At 61.9% G+C, this 17,241-nt stretch overlaps 1 pseudogene; it reads left to right on the top strand.

Annotated features, from left to right (window-relative positions):
* Positions 1-1,728: 1,728 nt before the first annotated feature.
* Positions 1,729-17,241, top strand: LOC740240 (A disintegrin and metalloproteinase with thrombospondin motifs 7-like; annotated as a pseudogene).

Genomic DNA, 17,241 nt, shown 5'->3' on the forward strand with positions numbered 1-17,241 from the left:
AGGGTCTATTTATCCTGGCGAAGATCGCCTGAAGTGATCTTCTAACAGGAGCGTTTCCAGAGGAGGGGCTGGGCCGGGAGAGGTGTGGACAGCTGGGGACCGCTCTGAGCAGCGCAGCCCCGGGCGCCCCACACCACCACATGGTCTGGGGAGGAAGGTGGGAGCAGGCACACAAGAAGGAAGCTCTGGGGGTCTGTGGGCCCCTGCCATGTGGAGGGGTGCCCAGGGGACCCTTGGGGACAGGGAGGGGGGCAGGGTGGGTGGCGGCACTGGGTAGGGTGTGAGGGTATGGCCCATGCCCTCCTTCTCACGGAATGTCTGCCACACACTCTGGTGCTCTGTGGGGACCACCTGTCACTCCAAGCTGGATGCAGCCATGGACGGCACCCGGTCGGGGGTGCCCCCAGTCCCGGCGGTGGGTGTGTGAGAGGCTAGACCTCCTGCTGTGGCCGGGCCCTGGGGTCAGCCTCGGCTCACAGTCTTGCCTGTGCTTGTAGCAGAGCCCCAAGCTCTCTGCAGCCCAAGCCCCCGTCTGCAAAGTGGAGGCATTGGGGCCAGGGTTTGATTCCATGATTCCCCAGGGTGTCTTCAGCTGAGTCAGCACGTGGGCTGTTTTACTCCCCGCTCAGCGCCTCCATGTGGCCTGGGTCACAGATGATCGTGATGATTGTGAGGGGGCCTCTCTCACCTTCCATCCTTCCCCTCTGTGCCTTTCGCAGCCTTCCCACCCACCTTGTTCTCACTAGGGTGAGGATGACTGATAGGCTTGGGGGTGGGGTGGCTCTACCTCCGTCTGTCTCGGTAGTGGTGTCTCAATGGGGAGTGCGTACCCGTGGGCTTCCGGCCCGAGGCCGTGGATGGTGGCTGGTCCAGCTGGAGCGCCTGGTCCATCTGCTCACGGAGCTGTGGCATTGGCGTATAGAGCGCCAAGCGGCAGTGCATGCGGCCTACGTGAGTGTGGGGCCCAGGGTGCCCTGGACAATGGGACAGAGGGACCCAAACAGTCAGCCGATTGCAGGAGCTTGGCTCTGTCCCAGCCCCTGGCTCTTAGAAGTGTCCTGATAATGGTCAGTCCGAGTGTCCAGGCCACCTTGAGTCACTTTCAAGGAGTGTTCTGGGGGCTGACAGGGTCCCCACTGCTGACCCCTTTGCAGAGAGGGGACACTGAGGCCCAGAGACTGGAGAGACTCATCAGAGGCCACATGGCAAAGCAGTTGCTGGCTGGAAGGAGGCAGGAGAGGGCAGTGGGGAAGAGCATGGGCCCTGGACCTTAGATGGCTCAGGGTTCGAATCCCCTCTTCACCCCTTCTCTGGGCCTCCATTTCCCCGTCTGTATAATAGCAGTGCCCATCCAGTAAAGTTGTAGTCAGGGGCAAATGCGGTTTACGCAGGCCAGGTCCTCAGCCCTGCAGCTCATCTGTAGTGGGCACTCAGCGGGAGGGGCTTCTTGGCCTCAGGGACACAGCGAGAGTCTGAGATGAGACTGGGGGCAGCTGGGAGGATGGGACAGCACTGAAGGGGTGGCCTGAGGTGAGTGACTTCACTTCTCTGGGCCTCTGTTTCCCCATCTAAACGGGGGGGTGCAGGGGGTGTGAAGATCTGGTGAGAAGCAGAGGCCAGTGGTACTGTAGACCGAGGCACTACCCGGCTGATCTTCACTTCAGGAGGCCACCCGGGGCAGGCATGGGGTTCACAGCCAGCCCCACCCAGGGCCCTGCGCTTACCCAAGACTGGCCTGTGCCCCTCCCTGCCTCCTGGCCTCCAGGTCTGAGCTGGGTGGGGGCCAGCGACCCTGGCCTAGATGCGGAGGATTTCAGGAGCTGTGCTAGGTCAGACCTTTCAGCTGGCTGGGGCCCTAGGCACTTCCTTTAGACCCGGGCTGGGGGTACTGCCACCAGGAGGAAGGCTGAGGACTCAAGGGCTCGTTAGGATGCTGGTATCATGGGCTGGAGACTCAGAGCAGTCCCTCCAGCCAGTGCTAGTCATGCCTGCAGCTTGTCCCAGCTTCTCAACAGCCCTCTGCAGAAGCAGCCCCAACCCCACTTTATACATGAGGAAACTGAGGCCCAGAGGGTGGCCGAAGACTTGCCCACAGTCACACTGTAGGTTGGGGGCAGAGCTCAGGCTTCCTGCTGCCACCTCCCCGCAGGTCCTTACAAACAGGGAGGGTGTGTCTGGGCCAGAGGGTGGGCAGCCCAAGGGAGGGGAGCAGCGTGCACAAAGCTGGGTGGCAGGGATCTTGGGGTGTGGGTGCAGGAGGAAGCTGCTTGCTCTGGGCTGTGGCCATGCAGTAGCACTCACTGGGCCCTCACTGGGGCCCACCCCGGTTCTCCCCATAGGCCCAAATACAAAGGCAGATACTGTGTGGGTGAGCGGAAGCGCTTCCGCCTCTGCAACCTGCAGGCCTGCCCTGCTGGCCGCCCCTCCTTCCGCCACGTCCAGTGCAGCCACTTTGACGCTATGCTCTGCAAGGGCCAGCTGCACACATGGGTGCCTGTGGTCAATGACGGTGAGTGCTGCCTCCCATGGAGACACTGAGGCTCAGAGGGCTGGTGGGGGTGTGGGTCCAAGGTTACCCTGTGATGCGAGCAGGAGGGCCAGCCTCCAACCCAAGCCTGGGCCGCTCCCACTGTCCCCTGGGGCTGCTGCTCACCCTTAGCTCCCCAGTCTGCAGCCTTGCAGATAGCTATCAGCCCAGCTGGAGCCTCCAGCCTGCCATGGATGTGTGTCACTCCTGGCACTGGGGACCCTCCCAGTCAGGCCTCGCCCCCCTGCGTCTCCTTGGATGCCTCCACCAGTACCGCCCCAGCCAGGAAACCAGAGCCCAGGCAGTGGCTTGACCTCTTGCTGCCTGGCTGACCCCAGGCAGTGGTTTGCTCCCTGATAGAAGGGATTAAATGAGGTGGCACAGATGACACAAAGGGCTCTGAGCCACGAAGAGTAGCCCTCAGTGTTTGGTAACAATTTCTATTATTTTTAATAACAACAACGGCCTCTCCTCTTTGCCCATGTCCCCAGCCACCTACTTGTCCCTGCTTCTTGCCCTCTAAGCCTCTGGAGTATCAAGGCCTGGGCTCCGAGGAGGACCCAGTGCCTTTGACGTTGAAATTCCCTGCATGCGCTGCTCAGGAGCCCGTGGCGTGTCAGATCCCCTGCCTGCCCGCAGCCTTTACAGAACTCGTCCCTTCTCTTGTCTCATGTGATGCTCATGACATGCCTTTAAGGGAGGGGTGGGTCTCCCCGTCTCACATCTGAGGAAACTGAGGCTTAGGGAAGTAGAGAAGTTCACCTGGGTCAGAGGCACAGCTGGGATGGGGCAGGGCCAGAGAGAGGCCTCCCGACCCCCACTCCCAGCTTTCTCCTCCTGACCCTGGCTGGCCCCCGGGGCTGGGGCCACAGAGGGCTGGCTGCCAGCACCAGGGGCCTCCCCTCCTCGTGTGTTGCAGAATGTGGGCTGTGACTTCAAGATTGACTCCGGTGCTATGGAGGACCGCGACTTCAAGATTGACTCCGGTGCTATGGAGGACCGCTGTGGCGTGTGCCATGGCAACGGCTCCACCTGCCATACCGTGAGCGGGACCTTCGAGGAGGCCGAGGGCCTGGGTATGGGGTGGGACCGCTGTGGGGAGGGGTGTGCTCTTCATCTGGTGGCCCCTTCCCTATCTCCCCTGGGCCCATGTCCTTGGCCTCGTGGTCCCCACCCAGCCTAGAGACAGCTAAGCAGGGAAGCCTTGCTGGGGTGGATTCTTGCAGGAGTCAGGGGACCCCTGGCCCACGTGCAGAGACCTGCCCCCATGGGGAGTCCTCCTGTCCCAGAGACCCAGCTTGTGTGTGGCCCCTGGGCCTTTCCAATAATGGTAGTCTCCTCCTGAAGCTTCTGAGACCCCAGCTCTGTGCCCTCACCTCTGGTCTATTTTGCACACGTTGATCAAGTACTCACTGTGTGCTAGGTGATGGGGACATGCAGGTGAAGCACTTAGTCCTGCAGGGGGACAGAACCTTCTGGTGTGACCAGTACAGTGGAGGGAGGCCCAGAGGGCTGTGGGAGCACTGAGGAAGAAGGTCCTGGCCTGGGGAAGTCAGGGAAGGTTTCCTGTAGGAGACGGAAGTCGAGCTGAATCATAAAACTCAGAAGAGATGGAAAGGGCATTCCAAATGGAGGAAAGAGCTTGTGCCAGAGCCTGGAGGCAAGAAGGGAAGGCAGGGCCAGCTATGGGGCCTTGAGTGCCAGGCTGAGAAGCTTAGATTTCATCCCAGAGATGCAGTGCAGTGTGGTGGATAAAGCACTGGCCGTGGAGGCTGCTCATATCGCAGCAGGACGCTCATGTACGTTACTATCCCCGTCTGCCTCACTTTGCTCATCTGTAAAATGGGGATAACAATAGTACCTATGACCATTACCCATAAGCTTACACATGTGAAGTGCTGAGAGTAGTGCCTGGCATGTGATGGGTGTGATGGAAGTGAATGAATAAAAGCAGGCCGCATGGGGATGAGGAGGGTGTCCCAGGAGAAAGGCCTGGGCACTTTGGCCTTTTTAGAAAGAAGATGCCAGCCGGCCCTTAGAGTAGGGGATGGATCCAGCCTTGTGATGAGACCAGTTTAGGTCCCCAGGAGAAGAGTGATGGGGCACGGCCAGGGGGTCAGGATTTTGTGGCACCTCTGCAAGGTTTTGGTGACCCATGACAGATCCGAGCAATTTAGGGAGCTCAGACTTTAAAGCTAATGGCGAAATCTTTGGCATCAGCAGGCGGAGGCAAGTGGGGAGAGATATGAGGGGAGCGGGTGGGGATAAGCAACCCTCTCACCCTGGGCACAACCTATGCACAACCCTTGGCTGACAGGGTATGTGGACGTGGGGCTGATCCCAGCCGGCGCACGAGAGATCCGCATCCAGGAGGTTGCTGAGGCTGCCAACTTCCTGGCACTGCGGAGCGAGGACCCGGAGAAGTACTTCCTCAATGATGGCTGGACCATCCAGTGGAACGGGGACTACCAGGTGGCAGGGACCACCTTCACATACGCAGGCAGGGGCAACTAGGAGAACCTCACGTCCCCGGGTCCCACCAAGGAGCCTGTCTGGATCCAGGTGCCTGCCTCCCGTGGCCCAGGCTGGGGGAGCAGAGGTGGAGTCCCCAGGCCCAGCACCCTCCATGGCAGGTCTCGTCCTGGAGGAGTGAGCCCTGGTTCAGTCACAGAGCTTGGCTCTGAGCCCAGCCCTCCTGCTGCGGCCTCTACCTCGGTTTCCCCATCTTTTAAATGGCCCAGTCATGTAGCTGCAGTTCACAGAAGTGGCTGGCATCGGCTCCTTTAGGACTGGGTGGATGGAGAAGACACCTCATGCTCGTGGGCCCCCGCCTGCCCACCCAGCTGCTGTTCTAGGAAAGCAACCCCGGGGTACACTACGAGCACACCATCCACAGGGAGGCAGGTGGCCACGGCGAGGTCCCGCTGCCCGAGTTCTCCTGGCACTGTGGGCCCTGGACCAAGTGCATAGTCACCTGCAGCAGAGGTGAGAAGTGGGGCAGGCACAGCCCCACCAGCACGGGCTTTGTCTCTAGACAGGGACACTGGCTTCAGCTCCCAGCTCACTGCTGGGCTACCATGGGTTTGGAAGTTTGCCTCTCTGAGCCTCAGTTCCCCATCTGTGAGATGAGGCTAGCGATTGCCCTGTGTCCCAGGCCCGCTGGGAGGGTAGATGGATGAGGCAGGTGGGTGCTGGCTCGCGGTGCGTGCTCAGTGTGCTCCAGCTCTTGGTGTTCTCCTTCCAGGGGACACAGCTCCCCCTCAATTTTGTCCTTGCTCAGTTCTGGCAGGTCTTGTGCCTGCATTTCTGCTGCGTCCTGGAGACCAGCCCAGGCCCCTCACCACACTGACTTATTTCCCTGAACTGTTTATAAAAAGTAGGGCAATTTCACTAACTCCGACTCTTCCTTCCCGTATTTCCCTGTCTCCCCCCATGCTCCTCAGTCTCCCCCTCTCTGTCTCTTTGTCTCCTCTCCACTGTTCCTCAGTCTCTGCTCTGCCCCTCCGTCTCCCCCCATGCCTCTCAGTCTCCCCCCCCCCCGCCCCCCAGTACCCCCCACGCTCCTTGGTCTTCCTCCCCCAACTCAGTCTCCCCTGCCGTTCCTTGGTCTCCCCACATCTCAGTCTCCCCCTTTGTCTCTTAGTCTTCCCCTTTGTCTCTTAGTCTTCCCCTTTTCCCCTCAGTCTTCCCATGGTTGACACTCAGTGTCCTCAGGGTCTCAGAATCGGGAATCTGAGATACCGACATTTGAGCATTCCTTCAAATGCTATTATGATGACAAAGTGAAACTGGAGAACTGGGCAGATACCTTCCAAAGCTAGGAAACCCATTTTATCTAATACAGCTGTCTTTATTTATTTATTTGATTTTATTTGAGATGGAGTCTTGCTCTGTTGCCCAGGCTGCAGTGCAATGGCGTGATCTCAGCTCACTGCAGCCTCCGACTCTCAGGTTCCAGCAGTTCTCCTGCCTCAGCCTCCCGAGTAGCTGGGATTTACAGGCACACGCCACCATGCCTGGCTAATTTTTTATTATTAGTGGAGACAGGGTTTCACCATGTTGGCCGGGCTGGTCTCGAACTCCTGATGTCAGGTGATTCGCCAGCCTTGGCTTCCCATAGTGCTGGGATTACAGGCGTGAGCCACTGTGCCTGGCCTAACACGGGTGTCTTTAAATGGACAAACTTGAAAACCAACAAATACATTTGCAGCACTAGACATTTGGGGAATTGTCTTTCAGCAAATTGGCTGCTTCGCAGGTGGACCACTTGGGAGCATCTGCAGAGGCAAGTGCCCTGTGGTGGCTGGAACAGACAGGGGTTCTTTGTCTCAGGCAGGAAGTCCCAGGTGCACAGTCTAAGCTGGTGGGACCTGGAACTGACTGGCCCTCAGCCACACCGTCCTTGGCACAGCAGCCTCCCCTCCACTCCTGCTTGCCACAGATGGTGTCCTCCCTTCCAGGGCTCTTGCAGTGTTCTGGGCAGGAAGAAGGAGAGGGGAAAGGGCTGACTCCCAGCGAGGGACTTGTGCCTTTTTCTCCCAAGCCAGGACTGTCCCAGACCCCCCTAGGTGCAAGGGAGCGTCAGTGGGGTGTGTTTTCAGCAGGTCCCATTGCTGCCTTGAGCAAAATCGGAATCTGTTGGTGAGGAAAGAGGGGAATGAGTGTGGGACTGGCAGCTCAGAGGAGGGACAGCTTACTCTCGGGACCACGGGGCAGGGGGTGGAGCAGAGAAGGCAGAGCCACCAGCAGAGGGGGTCCTGCAGCTGGGCTTCAACAGGCAGTATGGAAGTGAGTGTCCAAGGTGAGGAGCGTGGCTGTGCAAAGTCCCCAGGGTGGGCGGTGGCAGAGGGTGTGAAGGACAGGAGCAGTGCCAAGGCTGGTGTGGGGGTGGGGAGCAGGGGCTGTCCCTTCATGCCCCATTTCTTGTCCAGACGTTCTCTGAGCCATTGGGAAGGGTGTGGATGGTGGGACGGCCTTGATGCCACGGCTGGGTTTGCATGCTAGCAGCAGCTGGCATGGATCGAGCTCTTAAGATGCGCCGGGCACGGGCCGAGCCTACACATGCAAGAACACATGCAGTCCTCCCTCCAGGGAGGCAGGATTGTTGCTCCCACTTCACAGAGGAGGACACTGAGGTTCAGAGAGGCCAAATGAGCTGCCCATGGTTTCAGCTAGGAAGCAGAGGGTCTGGGCACCCAACCCACTAAACCTCCACACTCTGCCACCCCTCCAGGGGCAGCCAGAGGGGAGGCTACATAGGAGAAAGGGGGTGTGTGAGAACCAGGAGGACAGCGAGGAGGTGACGGTGGAGGTCTGTCTTCATCCTGACACAGGCAGTAAGGCGCTGTTCTGGGAGGGTTCTGGCAGAGAGAGTGTCTTTGGGTCTTGGGCGGTGGGCACCTGGGTGCCAGTCCCAGGCTGAGCCCCATGGCCCCTAGGTGTGCAGACGCAGTGTGTACTGCTCAGAGCGGCAGGCAGGACCTGTGGACGAGGAGCACTGTCATCCCCTGGGCCGGCCTGATGACAGCCAGAGGAAGTGCAGCGAGCAGCCCTGCCCTGCCAGGTGAGCCCGCCCCCGCCCCCGCCCCCCGCCCCCGCCCCCCGCCCCCCGCCCCCGCCCCCCGCCCGCTCCCCGCCCCCGCCCCCCGCCCGCTCCCCGCCCGCTCCCCGCCCGCTCCCCGCCCACTCCCCGCCCGCTCCCCGCCCACTCCCCGCCCACTCCCCGCCCACTCCCCGCCCACTCCCCGCCCCCCGCCCACTCCCCGCCCCCCGCCCACTCCCCGCCCCCCGCCCACTCCCCGCCCCCCGCCCACTCCCCGCCCCCCGCCAACTCCCCGCCCCCCGCCAACTCCCCACCCCCAGGCATCCTGGGTCTGCCACAGGCCCCTACATCTGGGTCTCTGGAGGCCCCGGGGAGGAGCAGAGGAAGCTGGGCTTTCATTCTCTTCCCAAGGCTGAAGCCCTCACCCCTCACCCCTCACCCCTCACCCCTCACCCCTCACCCCTCACCCCTCACCCCTCACCCCTCACCCCTCACCCCTCACCCCAGCCTAGGCCAGCCTGGGCCAGCCTGGACACCTGTAGTCCTTCTCTTTGGATCCCTGGATGTGGAAATAGGCCTCAGGTCATGTTCAGTTTCCCTGAGGGGAGGGTGGCATGAGCGGAGGGGCTGTGCCATGTTACCAGGCTTTGAGGTCAAGAAACTTACTTGGGCTTGGAGCTCTGGAGAATCAACCACTGGCCTCAGTCCCAGCTCTACCTAAACCCTGAAGGCCTGGAAGCCCAGCCTGGCCTTCCCTGCTGGTGAGCCTGCTGATGCCACCCATCTGATGCTATGCTGATGCCACCCATGTGCCCCCGCCAGGTGGTGGGCAGGTGAGTGGCAGCTGTGCTCCAGCTCCTGCGGGGCCTGGGGGCCTCTCCTGCCGGGCCGTGCTCTGCATCCGCAGCATGGGGCTCGATGAGCAGAGTGCCTTGGAGCCACCCACCTGTGAACACTTTCCTCGGCCCCCTACTGAAACCCCTTGCAACTGCCATGTGCCCTGTCTGGCTACCTGGGCTGTGGGGAACTGGTTTCAGTTGAGCGTGGGATGGGAGAGGGCCCACCTCCAGCTCCACCCTTGGTCTTCGGCTACCGGGAGGCAGACAGCCTTCCTGGAGCCCTCGTGGGTGGGAGGGAGTCTGGGTATTCCAGGGTCCAGCCCCTGACTAAAGCCTCAGGGATCAGCAAGCCCCTGGCAAGCATGGTCATAGTCATGGCCTTCAGCTGGGCAGGGCCGGAGAGGGCTGGCTGGGGTCTCTGCCACTCTTAAGTCCCCTCACCCTGGCTTCCCCTGCAGTGCTTAGTGACATGTGGGGAGGGCACTCAGCGCTGAAATGTTCTCTGCACCAATGACACTGGTGTCCCCTGTGACGAGGCCTAGCAGCTAGCTAGCAAAGTCACCTGCTCTCTGTCACTCTGTCAGTGGCCCCTGGGCACACTGGGCCCTGAAGGCTCAGGCAGCGGCTCCTCCAGCCACGAGCTCTTCAATGAGGCTGACTTCATCCTGCGCCACCTGGCCCCACGCCCTTCACCTGTCTCATCACCCAAGCCAGGCACCATGGGCAACGCCATTGAGGAGAAGGCTCCAGAGCTGGACCTGCCGGGGCCCGTGTTTGTGGACGACTTCTACTACGACTACAATTTCATCAACTTCCACGAGGATCTGTCCTATGGGCCCTCTGAGGAGCCCGATCTAGACCTGGTGGGGACGGGGGACCAGACACCCCCACCACACAGCCATCCTGCTGCGCCCTCCACGGGTAGCCCCGTGCCTGCCACAGAGCCTCCTGCAGCCAAGGAGGAGGGGGCACCGGGACATTGGCCCCCTAGCCCTTGGCCCCCTAGCCCTTGGCCCAGCCAGGCTGGCTGCTTCCCATCCCCACCCTCAGAGCAGACCCTTGGGAACCCTTTGATCAATTTCCTGCCTGAGGAAAATGCCCCCATAGGGGCCCCAGATCTTGGGCTCTCCAGCCTGCCCTGGCCCAGGGTTTCCACTGATGGCCTGCAGACACTTGCTGCCCCCGATAGCCAAAATGATTTCCCAGTTGGCAAGGACAGCCAGAGCCAGCTGCCCCCTCCATGGCGGGGCAGGACCAATGAGGTTTTCAAGGATGATGAACCCGAGGGCCGTGGAGCACCCCACCTTCCCCCGAGACCCAGCCCCACACTGCCCCCTTTGTCCCATCGGCAGCACCCACTCCTCTCCTAGTCCTGACGCGGCGGAGCTGTGGACAGGAGGGACAGTGGCCCGGGAGCCAGCTCTGGAGGGTGGCCTGGGGCCCGTGAACTGTGGCCCACTGTTGGGGTGGCTTCTCCCCCTCCTCCTCCTCCTCCCATAGCCCCTCTGCCAGAGATGAAGGGCAGGGACAGCTCCCTGGAGCCAGGGACTCCCACCTTCCCAACCCCAGGACCAGGCTCATGGGACCTGCAGACTGTGGCAGTGTGGGGGACCTTCCTCCCCACAACCCTGACTGGCCTCGGGCACATGCCTGAGCCTGCCCTGAACCCAGGACCCAAGGGCCAGCCTGAATCCCTCAGCCCTGAGGTGCCCCTGAGCCCCTCAGCCCTGAGGTGCCCCTGAGCTCTAGGCTGCTGTCCACACCAGCTTGGGACAGCCCTGCCAACAGCCACAGAGCCCCTGAGACCCAGCCACTGCCTCCCAGCCTGGCTGAAGCGGGGCCCCCCCGCAGACCCGTTGGTTGTCAGGAACGCCAGCTGGTAAGCGGGAAACGAGCGAGGCAAGTGTGGGCTGGGCGGGCAGGGAGTTTGCGCGGGACCTTGGTGACTGTTTCTTCACTGAAAATGAGCAGGGTGGGACACGGGCTGTCTGTCTCGCCTCCCTCGGGGAAGGGGTTCCCAGGATTAGGGGGATGAGGGGACCCCGGGGCCCATTCCTGGGCAGCACAGGGGGCCTCAGGGAAGGCAGGGGCAGGCACACTCTGGCAGCACAGCACGCCCCAGGATGGAGCTGGCTCAGACAGCTGTGCAGTGGGGAGGGTCCCCGCGTGGGCCCCGGCCCCTGGGCCCAGCAGGCAGCAGCTTCCCTGAGGTTCTGCTTGGTTCCTCCAGGCTGGGCTCAGCCCACTGCCACCTGGCTCCGCCCTCCTCTAGCAGTGACCTGCAGGGGTTTGAGCTGCAAGAAAGAAGCTGGCTAGTGCCCCTGGGTCCCCAGATGGTCACTGCCCCTGGGTCCCCAGATGGTCACTGCCCCTGGGTCCCCAGATGGTCACTGCCCCTGGGTCCCCAGATGGTCACTGCCCCTGGGTCCCCAGATGGTCACTGCCCCTGGGTCCCCAGATGGTCACTGCCCCTGGGTCCCCAGATGGTCACTGCCCCTGGGTCCCCAGATGGTCACTGCAGAAGAAGCTTCTTTTCAGATCCCTAATTTGGAGGTGGAAAGGGGTAGGCTGAAGCTTTACTCAGCGATTTGGCTGCTGGCACCAGGACCCAGCCTTCCTTCCCTGGTGCCTCTGGGAAGCCATTAGGATGGTCAGGATAGCTGGTCAGGGGTGCCCACAGGGTCCCCTCCAGGTCCCCTCCAGGTCCCCTCCTCCCGCCTCTGCACCAATGACGCTGGAACACAGGCCCTTTGTCCCATGTGAGCAGGGATGGTTGGTTGCTGGGGGGATTTGACTTCTCATCCTCCCAGTCTTCCTGGGAGGTGGGTGGAGGTGCCTATTTTGCAAATAAGGAAACTGAGGCCCAGAAGAGGGCCCCTGTCCTGCTGAGGTCTCCTGTCCTGCTGAGGTCTCCTGTCCTGCTGAGGTCTCCTGTCTTGCTGAGGTCTCCTGTCTTGCTGAGGTCTCACTAGCCTAGGTGGGTAGTTTCCTGGCTGTGGAGGCCTGGTGGGGATGGGATCTGCCTGGCTTTCACGGGTCTGTTCCCCGCAGTGCTCTACCACCTGCGGCCTGGGTGTGGTCTGGAGGCCAGTGCGCTGTAGCTCCGGCCGGGATGAGGACTGTACCCCCGCTGGCCGGCCCCAGCCTGCCCGCCGCTGCCACCTGCAGCCCTGTGCCACCTGGCACTCAGGCAACTGGAGTAAGGTGCGTGAGGATGGAGCCAGGACAGGCATTCCCAGGGTATGGGGTGTGGAGCCCTGGTTCCCCACGGCCTGGGGTGGAGCCCTGGTTCCCCACGGCCTGTGTTCCGAGAGCGGCAGGGAAGGGGAGGGCCCCAGGCTGCACGTCTGTGTGCCCGATCTCACTGGATTCCGAATCTCTTGGGAGTCTTCTCATCTTTGTCTGGCTTGGCCTGTCTCCTTTCTTCTGTATCTTTGACCCTATCTGGACTTGTCTTTCACTAGCTTGCCTTTGTTCTTCCCTTTCTCTGTCCCAGCCCATGGCAGTCTCTGGCCATGCCACCTTTTGCCTGGGGCCTGCCAGCCTTGGCCTCTCGCTGGGGTTCTTCAGATATTTCCCCGGGCTGGGGCGTGGGCCTGATGCCTTTCCCGCCACATGCTTCACAGGGTCACACCCATGGGCCTGCACGTGGGTGTCTTGGTCCCCAGTGCTCCCGCAGCTGCGGTGGAGGTTCCTCAGTGCAGGACGTGCAGTGTGTGGATACACGGGACCTCTGGACACTGCAGCCCTTCCGTTGTCAGCCCGGGCCTGCCAAACCGCCTGCACACCGGCCCTGCGGGGCCCAGCCCTGCCTCAGCTGGTACACATCTTCCTGGAGGGAGGTGAGGTCTGGGGGTTCAGATCGGGGGAGGGGATGCCCTCAGACCCTGGCTGTGCCCTGACTCCTTCCCTGCCCACCCAGTGCTCCGAGGCCTGTGGCGGTGGTGAGCAGCAGCATCTGGTGACTTGCCCGGAGCCAGGCCTCTGCGAGGAGGCGCTGAGACCCAACACCACCCGGCCCTGCAACACCCACCCCTGCACGCAGTGGGTGGTGGGGCCCTGGGGCCAGGTGAGCCGGGCTGCGGGGAGGAGCAGGGAGCAAGTGCTTGGTGGCGCCTGGTCAGTCCTGGGTTGGGTGAAGGAGCTGTGGAGTGTGTGCTGTGAGCCAGGCTCTCTGTGGCCCCTGCACATGCAGCAGTGACTGGACACAGCCCTGCCATGCTGGCGCTCACACCTGCCAGGGAAAAACGGACAAGGAAAGGGCACATGTGTTATGATGTCAGGGAAGGCCTTCTGAGGAGGGGCCTGGGGTTGACACCCGAGAGGAGGAATCAGTGATGCCAAGGACACGGAATCGAGGGGACAGCAGGTGTGAAGTCTGAGGCAGGAATGTCGAGCTTGGGGCGATCAGGGAGCCCAGCAAAGGCCAGCGGCAGAAGGGGGCGTTAAGAGGGGCCTCGGATGGGCAGGATACCTTCTGCTGGGCCTGTTTGGAACTGAGGGGTTCAGAAATCTCAGGTTTGGGCCCTGAGCTGGGTCCTGGAGTCAGCTGGGCCAGCGTTTGAGTCTTTGGCTGCTGAGTGACTGGGCAGGTTGCTTTGCGTTGCTGGGTCATTGTTTTCTCATCTGTAAAACTGGAACAGCTTAGGAGAAGGAGGGTCAGGAGGATTAAATGAAGGAACTCAACGAAGCACAGGGCCGGGCACAGCACGACACTGGCACAGACTCAGCGCATGTTCAGGGCTGATAACAACGAAGCCTGGCGGGCTGGGCCCTGGCTGTGAAACCAGGCAGGTCCTCTGCCATGTCCCTCGGGCACAGTGGTGTCTCGCCCACATCTCTGCCCACTGCTGCATCAGGGCTCCATCCCGCGGTCCCTGCCCAGGCTTCTCAGGCATGTCCTGTGTGAGGGGCTCACTGCCCTGCAGCCCCGAGGGCTTGTCCCATGGTTGTCATGCCCCTTCCCTCTGCAGGAGCCAATCCCACAAGTGAGAGTGGGGTTCCGGCACCAAGTGGGCTCTAGGAATGGGACCAGGTCCTCCAGGAAGCACTGAGGGGGCGGCTGGGAGCAAGGCCAGGCCAGTCAGGCACAGGGCGCAGGGACGGTTTCCCAGAGGAGGTGTCCCTGCCCCCACTGCTAGGGCTGGCCCTGGAGACACTCATTCCTCCCCCGCTCCCCACAGTGCTCAGCCCCCTGTGGCAGTGGCGTCCAGCGGCGCCTAGTCAAGTGTGTCAACACCCAGACAAGGCTGCCCGAGGAAGACAGTGACCAGTGTGGCCACGAGGCCTGGCCTGAGAGCTCCCGGCCGTGTGGCACCGAGGATTGTGAGCCCATTGAGTCTCCCCGTGAGTCCCCTGACCCCAGGCTCCCTGCTGAAGTGAGGTAGGGTGGGAAGGGTGATGGGGAAATGGGGTCGTCAAACCATTGTGCCCACGGCACTGGCTGGTTCCATCTGTAGTCTGGGCTCAGGAGCCACATGGCCACTGAAAATCCTGATGCCACAGGATGCCTTGCCGGAGGCTGGGCTGTGCTGGGAGTCAGTCAAGGGGTGTCCCAGCCACACAACATCCTGCAGGCAGCTGTCTGGCCTCAGGGGAGAAGAGGGAGTGGCCCTGGCCCCTGAGTTGCTGTGTGAACCTGGGTACGCTCTTTCTCCTCTGAGTCTGTCTTCCCACAGTGAAGCCAGGGATGGCCCTGAGGCTGTGTGAAAACAGCCTGGGTGAGACCCTGTCCTTAACCCTGACCTATCTATTCCCTGGCTAGAGAACTGCCTAGAGTGAGCAATAGAACCACATGAAGGGCCTCCCTCCCCTGCCCCCAACACGCACACACACACACACACACACACACACACACACACACACACTTCCTCCAGCTGCAGCTGCTCCCAGCAGTGCTGAGGGCAGGAAACGGGGTGGCCCTGGAGTGTCACCTGGGATCCCCTCACCAGCTGTGTGGCCTTGGGCTCCCATTTCCCTCTCAGGGCCTTCATGTGCTGAATAAAGGGGCTGCCAAGCCTCATCCTTGCATAAATGAGGTCTGGGCATGAAGGGCACAGCACTGTGTGGGCATCCAGGTGGTGCTCAGGGAAGGCAGCTTTCTCCCCTCCCCCATAGCCACTGTCATCCCCAATTGCAAGGTCAGGGAGAGGGCCTGGGGCTGACCCTGCCAGTCCAAGGAATCCAGAAACTGTGGCATGAAGAGCTGCGTCCCCTGTGCTATTGGCTGTCTGCTCCCTGACCCTAGGACAGAGTCCTCAGCCAGGGCACTCACGCTGACATTCGGGGCCTCCTGCGATCTCCCCTGTCTGCCTTCTCCGCTTGTCCAACGCAGTCTTCTTTACCTGCACCGGCTCCTGGGCAGCCCTCATTCGGGCTCAGAGTGGCCCCTGCCATGCCTCGCTGCCCTGCCTCTGGCAGGGGTGGCCTTCCTGCCTCAAACCCCATTACCTCAAGGTCCAGTGGCAGTGCCCCCACCCTGTCCTGCCTGCCCTCAGCACGCACCCAGCCAGCATCTCAGAGCACTCCTATGTGCTGCCTGAGCTGGGTGCTGGCACCATGTCTCTCACCTTCATGGCTAGGGCTGGCCACAGGGAGCGGGGTGGTTATGATCCCAGTGGGGGAGGACCAGATGGGGCAGAGAACAGGAACTGAGGCCCCTGGGGGCCTAGAACCAAGGACGGATGGCCCAGGAGGCTCTGGGCTTGCAAGGTCTCCCAGGGGCGGGTGTGAGTGGGCTGCAGGGAGTGGGCTATGGGGGCTGGTTAGGTGGCTGAACTAGAAGCTGTCCTAAGTGAGTTTTCTGCCATCAGTGAACAGTGGAGGGGTGGTTGGGAAGGTGTCCTGGACTTTGAGGTCTGGAATTCCCAGATGTTCTGCTGGTCTGTGGGACAGTTGGCGGGACATGTGGAAAGCCGGGAAACGCGTGTGTGTGTGCTCACTGCAGTGACACAGCATGGCCGCATCCGTTTGCTGTGGAGGTGGGGTTGACAGAGGAGGGAACCGAGGCCCAAGAGGTGAAGCAGCTTGTCTGAGGTCACCCCGGGCGACCAGGATGCAGGCCTGCAGATGTGCACTTTGGAGCTCTGCCTGGAGCTGGGGTGGAGGAGCCTGCCTGCTGCCTCGTGCCCTCTGCCGGGCCTGGGGGATGTCCCAGGCCCAGGGCTGGCTGCTGTCCTCCTGCTCCTCTTGCTGGAGTAAGCAGGGCCTGGGGTTTGTTAGCAGCGACGGCAGCAGCAGGAGCAAGGCCAGGAGGCTGGAAACAAGCCACATCCCAAAATAGCTCTGATAACCACGGGGCAGGAGGGCCCAGCCAAGCCTCAGCCCTGACAAGCACAGCCTGCAGCTGGCCTCCCTCCCCATTGGGCCTGGGCTCAGTCCCTGGTTTCCACTGATGGCCTGTAAGGCCCACTCACTCTAGGCTTTGTGGCCCACCTGAGAAGTGGGAGGCTGGCCTGGGAGATGGGACCCTGTGACTCAGAACCCAAGGCTGAGTACAGCCCCCGTGGCTGGAGGTGGTCACAGAGGCCTGGCAAGATAGGTGCACTGGAGCAGGGGGAGGTGGTGGGAGTGGACGGCAGAGGTTGCTGCAGGCTGGCAGGAGGCCCCTGGGACCTCAGTTCTGTGCCAGGATCTGTCGGGGAACACCAGGGGTGAGCAAGGATGGAGACGGGGTGGCAGGGTGTCACCCTGGGCAGGCTCTTTCATGGGCATGTGAGGGTGTCAGGGTGGGGTCTCAAGACCTTTCCTCCAGAAACTTCAGCCCAGCAGCACCCGTTCTTGAATCCTGGGGTTGGCCATGAGCAGGTGGGACAGAAATAGCAACAGCTGGAGACGTGTGACCTTGGTTCGGGAACCACTCCAGAAACCGGGGCTCTCTGCTTGGTGGGGAGCTGCTGGAGCCTCCTTAAGGTGGTTGGGGTGGGGAGCCAGGTTCTGGGTACCCCAAACCACTGGTTCTGATGCCCCCCCCGCCCCCCACCCCCACCCCCCCACTCCCCCCACTCCCCCCACTCCCCCCACTCCCCCCACTCCCCCCACTCCCCCCACTCCAGGCTATAAGCGGGACCACCTGTCCTTCAGGTTCTGTGAGACGCTGCACCTACTGGGCCGCTGCCAGCTGCCCACTGTCCACACCCAGTGCTGCCGCTCGTGCTCTCCACCCAGCCATGGCGCCCGCTCCCGAGGCCATCAGTGGGTTGCCTGCCACTGACCGTGCCAGGATGCACAGACCGACCAACAGACCTCAGTGCCCACCATGGGCTGTGGCGGAGCTCCTGCCCCCTACGCCCTAATGGTGCTAACCCCCTCTCACTATCCAGCGGCAGGCTGGG

This window comes from Pan troglodytes, chromosome 16, assembly GCF_028858775.2.
Source record: "Pan troglodytes isolate AG18354 chromosome 16, NHGRI_mPanTro3-v2.0_pri, whole genome shotgun sequence".
Lineage (NCBI taxonomy): Eukaryota > Metazoa > Chordata > Mammalia > Primates > Hominidae > Pan > Pan troglodytes.